Below are 8,747 nucleotides of genomic sequence, written 5' to 3'. Positions count from 1 at the left end.
ATCAGCATCCTTGAAACAAGAGCAGGATGTTTTCTGAAAGCAACAATCAAAGAACAAGACAGAAAAGGTTCAATAGCAAAAAAAGGTTTTAATTCAATAGAAGAGGTGGAAATCTCCAAGAAAGTGGTTAAAAAAAAAAGAGAGAGAGAGAGAGAGGTGGAGATTAGAAGAGACGATGACAATATAAGAAGTTTTTTGTTGTTGTTGTTTTTAATGAAGTCTCTTTCTGTCGCCCAGGCTGAAGTGCAGTGGCACCATCTCAGCTCACTGCAACCTCCGTCTCCTGAGTTCAAGCGATTCTCCTGCCTCAGCCTCCCAAGTAGCTGGGATTATGGGGGCCTACCGCCGTGCCTGGCTAATTTTTGTAGTTTTTAGTAGAGACGGGGTTTCACCATCTTGGCCAGGCTGATTTTGAACTCCTGACCTCGTGATCCACCTGCCTTGGCCTCCCAAAGTGCTGGGATTACAGGTGTGAGCCACCAGGCCCGGCCAGTATAGAAACTATTAATCAGATGTTTAAGTCACTGTATTTGGGGGAGGTTTGTTACAGAGCTTAGCCCATACCTTCACTAACAAATATACCTTCAAAGCTTTGAGGGAAGTTTATTTCCCATCCAGGATTCTAGTCTTAGGCAAATTACCAGTGAAGTTTAAGTTGAAGAGAGACAGTTCCAAATATGCAAGATGTCAGAAAATGTACCTCTTAAACACTCCTTCTCAGAAAATGACTGGAACAAAGACTGATGCCACGTGCATGTGTATGTACGCTAAGTGAACAATAAACAGATATATGCCCAGGCACATCGGCTCACACCTATAATCCCAACACTGTGGGAGGCCAAGGTAGGAGGATCACTTGAGGCCAGGAGTTCAAGACCAGCCTGAGCAACATAGGGTGACTTTGCCTCTACAAAAAATAAAAATAAAAAAAATAATTCGCCTGGCATGGTGGTGAGAGCCTGTAGTGCCAGCAACTCAGGAGGCTGAAGTGGGAGGATCAGGTGAGCCTAGGATTTCAAGGCCATTAATGAGGAAACTAAAGAAGGAATAAATGAAGTGTATCCCTTCATTTGTTAAAGAGATAAATAATATCTACTACTTAGGGTTTTGTGGGATTAAATTGAACACATTACTTTTCTTGCTTCCATCAAAATCATTCACACACACAGAGGCACACACACACGGCCCTGATTGTAGCCAATTGTTCTTGAGGGTAGGAAGGCAATGTATGAATCTTAAGAGAGTTAATCTGCATTTTTCAGTTTACAGACACTGGTGGAGAAGACAGTGAAACCAGAGAACTTGACCTTGGAAAATCATTCATTTATGTTAAGAAGTAGATGGCCCATCATTATTTACAAAATACCTTGAAGAGCCATTTTGGTTTTGGAAAGAGGGCTGGCAGAGCAGAGCTCGGAAAGGAGATGAAACAATGAGAGATACATTGTTTTACATAATAAAAGAATACAGACTTTCCCGGATTATACCAAACAGAACCAAGATAAAGTAAGATTTTCCACAACAAGGCACTCAGGGATGGCGATGGAGGCGCTGTGGATTAAGTCAGCCAGAGAGAAATTTCTGGGGGCTGGAACGGTTACAAAATAATGTTAAGAATATAGCCAGGTGTGATGCCACACCCCTGTGATCCCAGCTACTTGGGAAGCTGAGGCAGGAAGATGGCTTGAGGCCAGGATTTCAAGGCCAGCCTGGGCAACATGGCGAGATGCTGTCTCTGAAAAGAAAAGAAAACAGAAAAGAAAAGAAAAGAATGTTAGGAAGATAGATGGCTAATATTAAGCTTTACAGCTGATCCTGTCCTTATTTAAAATTCTAATAGTTTGTTCATTATGGATTTCTTCCATTCATTTTGGTGTTTTAAATATTGCATTAAATTGTTATTTATTTTGAGCACTGAGTTTTTGGTGCCCCCTTAAATGTGGCACTCAAGGAGAGTGCCTCGCTGGTTTCACCCTGGTCCCTGCCCTTCTAAACCTTCAGGAAAAGTCTGTGACATGGAGCAGCTCTGTGTTAATGATAGCTGCCAAATAGGGTTCAGCTCAGGGTGGAGCAAAGACACCATCAGCAGCAGGCAAGACATGAAAATTCTCTATCGATCAGTGAGAGTGATTTGAACAATGGAGGATTACAAGGTAAACCTTAGAGCAAAGAGAAAAATAAACAGAGCATGGAATAGTGACGGGGTGTTGCCAGGAATCCCAGAGAAGGGGTGAAGTTTTGCTGCCCCCCATGCCCACTGTTGGACCCTACACCTCAACTGTTCTTTTAGCTGAGCTTCTTCCAGATAGAATGAGAAATGCAAAATACTCTGGCTGGTCTTCCAGCTGGGTCCTGAAAGGAGAGTCCGAGGGTTGGGTGTTGGGTCCCTGAAGAATAGTCTAGCAGTGGGGGCTTGAAGGGGGGTGCCAGGATGGGCCTCCCAACCTCTTTACGGAAATGTTAGAGGCTGGGCGTGGTGATTCACGCCTGTAATCCCAGCACTTTGGGAGGCTGAGGCAGGTGGATCATTTGAGGTCAGGAGTTCGAGACCAGCCTGGCCAACATGGTGAAATCCCGTCTCTACTAAAAATACAAAAATTAGCTGGGCATGGTTGTGCATGCCCGTAATCCCAGCTACTCAGGAGGTTGAGGCAGAAGAATCACTTGAGCCTGGGAGGCGAAGGTTGCGGTGAGCCAAGATCGCACCACTGAACTCCAGCCTGGGTGACACAGTGAGACCCTGTCTCAAAAAAAAAAAAAAAAAATAGAAATGACAAATAGAGCCAGCTCCAGAATAAGTGAAATGCAAGATGTTCAGAGATGCCATTCAGCGCACAGTATGTGTAGGAGGGCTGTTTTGACATCTTGTTTGCTTAAAATACAAATTGATAACAAATAAGAATGGTGCTCGTGTTCATACCTGCTCCACCACTGATGTCTGGGGAGATAAGAACAAGGAAGGGGCTCCTGTCAGCCTCTGCCAGGCAAAGCCTCGGGGTACCTGTTCCACCCCTTGATGTTCTGATGAGTCCAGTGTTTTATTTTTCCAGTGTCAGCAATCAAGCAGTGAGTACTACCAGAGAAATCACACCCTCGACCAGGCACGGTGGCTCATGCCTATAATCCCAGTACTTTGGGAGGCTGAGGCGGGCAGATCACCTGAGGTCGGGAGTTTGAGACCAGCCTGACCAACATGGGGAAACCCCATCTCTATTAAAAATACAAAATTAGCCGAGCTTGGTGGCGCATGCCTGTAACCCCAGCTACCTGGGGGGCTGAGGCAGAAGAATCGCTTGAACCCGGGAGCTGGAGGTTGCAGTGAGCCGAGATCACACCACTGCACTCCAGCCTGGGCTCAAAACTCTGTCTCAAAAAAAAAAAAAAAAAAAGAAAGAAAGATATCACACCCTTGAACAAACAGGTAAATTCATGATCACAATTTTCACCTAGTGTCTCAGCCATGCCAAGCATTCCTATCCCAGCCCCTCATTCAGCTCTCTCTCTTATGCCCTCAGAGTCTATTCAAACTTTCTCCACTCTCCTTCTATCTCTGAAATGCCCCTACAATCCCCTTGACCCTCAGAAGCCAGATCCTTGCCAACCACTTCACAGAGAAAATGCAATTCATGGGGTATTTCCCCACACGTCATTTTCAAGTTGATTTGCTGCCAATTCCATTTGTTTTGCTTTGTTTCCTATTATGAAGGAAGAATTTCTCTTACTTCAGGCCATGTTCCTCTACCGTTTTCCATCATTGCCCCCTTATGGAGCCTTTATGACTTTTTTTTTTTTTTTTTTTTTGAGACAGAGTTTCACTCTTGTTACCTGGGCTGGAATGCAATGGCACAATCTCAGCTCACTGCAACCTCCGCCTCCCGGATTCAAGTGATTCTCCTGCCTCAGCCTCCCAAGTAGCTGAGATTACAGGCATGCACCACCACGCCCGACTAATTTTGTATTTTCAGTAGAGACGGGGTTTCTCCATGTTGGCCAGGCTGGTCTCGAACTCCCGACCTCAGGTGATCTGCCCGCCTCAGCCTCCCAAAGTGCTGGGAATTACAGGTGTGAGCCACCACGCCTGGCCCTAAAACATTTTTTCCTAATTGCTCCCGCTCCTGCTACCTTGTGAAATTTTAACCCCTTAATATATGTTTGTGTACTCTGACCCTTTCGAGGGCCACGAATCATTGCAATATCTAAGATGTGGTTGCCCACTCTGAGAATGCATGATCTGTCTACGGCCATAGCACCCTGAACACATCCAATGTCATCGGATCTCAGAAGATAAGCAGCCCCAGGCCTGGTTAGCGCTTGGATGGGAAAATGCAGATGTAAGGCCTGTTCCTCCACGCATTCTCCAGATTTTATCTCCTCTCTGGGGGTCTTCCCCTCATCACTTACACCCAAGGCCTCCAGCATCTTAACCTGTCCCTCTCACTAGCTCTACTCGCTACCCATCTCCAGCTCTAACCTTCTGTCTATTCCCTTCACAGCCCTATTTCTCAAAAGGCATGCTACACTCCAAAATGCACTCTGCCTCCATCTCTCCACTGAATCTATTCTCTGTAATATCACAAACACATTCTGTGTGCCCACACACACACATATTCTTTCACCCAGCATTCCCTCGTAAGAGCACATTAGCAGCCCTTGCCTAGGACACAGCAATACTGAATGATGTGTTTCACCAGAACTGTTTATAACCAGCCGAAGCCTTTTTCCAAACTTTACTGAGGTATGACTGACAAATAAAAGTTGGCTATTTTAGGGTGTATGACGTGATGTTTACTATACGTCTACATTTTGAAATAATTGCCACAATCAAGCTAATTAATATATTCATCACCTCACAGTTACCTTTTTTCCATTGTGCTGAGAATACTTCAGCAAATTTCCAGTATACAATACATTATTAATAACTATAGTCACTGCTATGGTTTGGACATGGTTTTTTTTTGTTTGTCCCCATCAAATGTCATGTTGAAATTTAATCCCCAACTGGGAGCGGTGGCTCAAGCCTGTAATCCCAGCACTTTGGGAGGCCGAGGTGGGCAGGTTGCTTGAGTCAAGGCATTAGAGACCAGCCTCGGCAACATGGTGAGACCCTGTCTCTACAAAAAAAAAAAAAGAAAAGAAAAATTAGCCAGGCATGGTGGGACACACCTGTAGTCTCAGCTACTAGAGAGGCTGAGGTGGGAGGATCGCTTGAGCCCGGGGAAGTCGAGGCTGCAGTGACCTCAGACTGCACCACTGCACTCCAGCCTGGGCAACAGAGTGAGACCCTATCTCAAAAACAAAAACAAAAAACAACAACAACAAAAAAGGAAATGTAATCCCCAATGTAGCAGTGTTGGGAGGTGGGGCCTAGTGAGAGGTGTTTGGGTCATGGGGGTGGATCCCTCATGAATGACTTGGTGCCCTTCTCACAGTAGTGAGTTCTCACTCTCATGAGCCTGGATTGATTCTCGGGGAAATGAATTCATTCCCATGAGGGTGTGTTGTTATAAAGCCAGGGTGCCCCTTGGGTTTGATTCCTCTTTCCAGGTGCTCATTTCCCCTTTGACCTTTGCCACCATGTTTCAACTCATCACAAAAGCCTTCACCGGCCAGGCACAGAGGCTCATGCCTGTAATCCCAGCACTTTGGGAGGCCGAGGTGGGTGGATCATGAGGTCAAGAAATCGAGACCATCCTGGCCAATATGGTGAAACCTGGTATCTACTAAAAACATGAAAATTAGCTGGACGTGATGGCACTCGCCTGTAGTCCCAGCTACTCGGGAGGCTGAGGCAGGAGAATCACTTGAACCCAGCAGGTGGAGATTGCAGAGAGCCGAGATGGCACCACTGTACTCCAGCCTGGCGACAGAGCAAGACTACATCTCAAAAAAAAAAAAAAAAAGGAGTGAGATAGCCTTATTACTGATATGGAGAAAGTTTTAGTGGTCCGGATAGAAGATTAAACTATCCACAACATTCCCTTAAACCAAGCCTAATCCAGAATAAGGCTCGAACTTTCTTCAAATCTGTTAAGGGTGAGAGAGGTAAGGAAGCTGCAGGAAGCTAGCAGAGCTGGCTTATGAGGTTTAAGGAAAGTAGCCATCTCCATAACATAAAAGGGCAAGGTGAAGCAGCAAGTGCTGATGGAGAAGCTGCAGCAAGTTATCCAGAAGATCCAGCTAAGATCATTGAAGAAGGTGGCAACACTAAACAACGGATTTTCATTGTAGTTTAAAGTCATATATTGGAAGAAGATACCATCTAAGGACTTTCATAGCTAGAGAGGAGAAGTCAATACCTGCCTTCAAAACTTCAAAGGGAGGCCGGATGTGGTGGCTCACACCTGTAATCCCAGGACTTTGGGAGGCCGAGGCGGGTGGATCACAAGGTCAAGAGTTCGAGACCAGCCTGGCCAACATGGTGAAACCCCATCTCTACTAAAAATAAAAAAATTAGCTGGGCATGGTGGTACATGCCTGTAGTCCCAGCTGCTCGGGAGGCTGAGGCCGGAGAATCGCTTGAACCCGGGAGGCGGAGGTTGCAGTGAGCCAAGATCGTGCCACTGCACTCCAGCCTGAGCGACAGAGCGAGACTCTGTCTCAAAAACAACATGAAAATAACTTCAAAGGGCAAGGTGACTCTCATGAGAAGCTAATGCAGCTGGTGACTTTAAGCTGAAGCCAGTGCCTATTTATCATTCTGAAAAGCCTAGGGCCCTTGAGAATTTGGCTAAATCTCCTCTGCCTGTGTCTTTACATGGAACAACAAAGCCTGGATGACACATCTGCTTACATCATGATTTACTAAGTATTTTAAACCCACTGTTCATACCTACTGCTCACAAAAAGATGCCTTTCAAAAATGACTGCTCATTGAGAATGCACCTGGTCACCCAAGAGCTCTGATGGAGATGTACAGGGAGATTAATGCTGTTTTCTTGACTGCTAACACATCATTCATTCTGCAGCCCACGGATCAGGAGTAATTTTGACCTTTCACTGTAATTATTTTAAAAAACAGGGCCAAGGCGGGCGTATCACCTGAGGTCAGGAGTTTGAGACCAGCCTGGCCATCATGGTGAAACCCCGTCTCTACTAAAAATACAAAAATTAGCTGGGCGTGGTGGCAGGCACCTGTAATCCCAGCTACTCGGGAGGCTGAAGCAGGAGAATCGCTTGACCCCAGGAGGAGGAGGCTGCAGTAAGCTGAGATCACGCCACTGCACTCCAGCCTGAGCGACACAGCAAGACTCTGTCTAAAAAATAAATAAATAAAAATAAACAAGGGCCCAGACATGGTGGCTCATTCCTGTAATCCCAGTGCTTTAGGAGGTCAAGGCAGGAGGATCACTTGAGCCCAGGTATTCAAAACAAGCTGAATAACATAATAACATAGTGCAACCTCATCTCTCTACAAAAAAATTTAAAAATTAGCCAATGCAGTGGTGTGCACCTGCAGTCCTAGCTACTCAGGAGGCTGAGCCAGGAGGTCCACTCGAACCCAGGAGCTCAGGGTTGCACTGAGCTATGATCACACTACTGTACTCTAGCCTGGGCAACAGAGACTCTGGCTCTAAAATTTAAATAATAATAATAATAAAGTAACAAGGAAACAAATAGATTTCATAAGGCTATATAGCTGCCATAGATAGATCTGGGCAAAATGAACTGAAAACCTTCTAGAAAGGAGTCACCGTTTAGATGCCATTAAGAAAATTCATGATTGAGGCCAGGCGCTGTGGCTCATGCCTGTAATCCTAGCACTTTGGGAGGGTGAGGCAGGCGGATCACTTGAGGTCAGGAGTTCGAGACCAGCCTGGCCAACATGGTGAAACCCCGTCTCTTTTTTCCCCCCGCAAGATGGAGTCTCACTGAGTGGCCCAGGCTGGAGTGCAGTGGCGTGATCTTGGCTCACGGCAACTTCCACCTCCCGGGTTAAAGCAATTCTCCTGCCTCAGCCTCCCAAGTAGCTGGGATTACAGGCACCCGCCACCACGCCCAGCTAATTTTTGTATTTTTTAGTAGAGACAAGGTTTCACCATGTTGGCCTGGCTGGTCTTGAACTCCTGACCTCAGGTGATCCACCCGCCTCAGCCTCCCAAAGTGCTGGGATTACAGGCTTGAGCCACCGCACCAGGCCTGAAACACCATCTCTACTAAAAATACAAAAATTAGCCAGGCGTGGTGGCGGGCACCTGTAATCTCAACTACTCGGGAGGCTGAGGCAGGAGAATCGCTTGAACCCAGGAGGCGGAGGTTGTAGTGAGCCAAGATCACGCCACTGCACTCCAGCCTGGGCAATAGAGCAAGACCCAGTCTTAAGAAAAAGAAAAAGAAGCAAGAAAATTCATGACTCAATGGAGGAAGCCAAAATATCAACATAACAGGAGTTTGGAAGAAGTTGATTCCAATCCTTATGGATGACTATGAGGGATTCAAGACTTCTTGGAGAAACTAACTGCAGATGTGGTAGAAATTGAAAGAGAACTAGAATTAGAAGTGGAGCCTGGGCCAGGCACGGTGGCTCACGCCTGTAATCCCAGCACTTTGGGAGGCCAAGGAGGGCGGATCACCTGAGGTCAGGCGTTCGAGACCAGCCTGGCCAACAGGACGAAACCCCATCTCTACTAAAAGTATAAAAATTCGCTGGGCATGGTGGCGGGTGCCTGTAATCCCAGCTACTCAGGAGGCTGAGGCAGGAGAATCACTTGAACCTGGGAGGCAGAGATTGCAGTGAGCCGAGATCGTGC

This window comes from Nomascus leucogenys, chromosome 19 (genome assembly GCF_006542625.1).
Source record: "Nomascus leucogenys isolate Asia chromosome 19, Asia_NLE_v1, whole genome shotgun sequence".
Classification (NCBI taxonomy): Eukaryota; Metazoa; Chordata; class Mammalia; order Primates; family Hylobatidae; genus Nomascus; species Nomascus leucogenys.
This window is presented reverse-complemented; position numbering follows the sequence as displayed.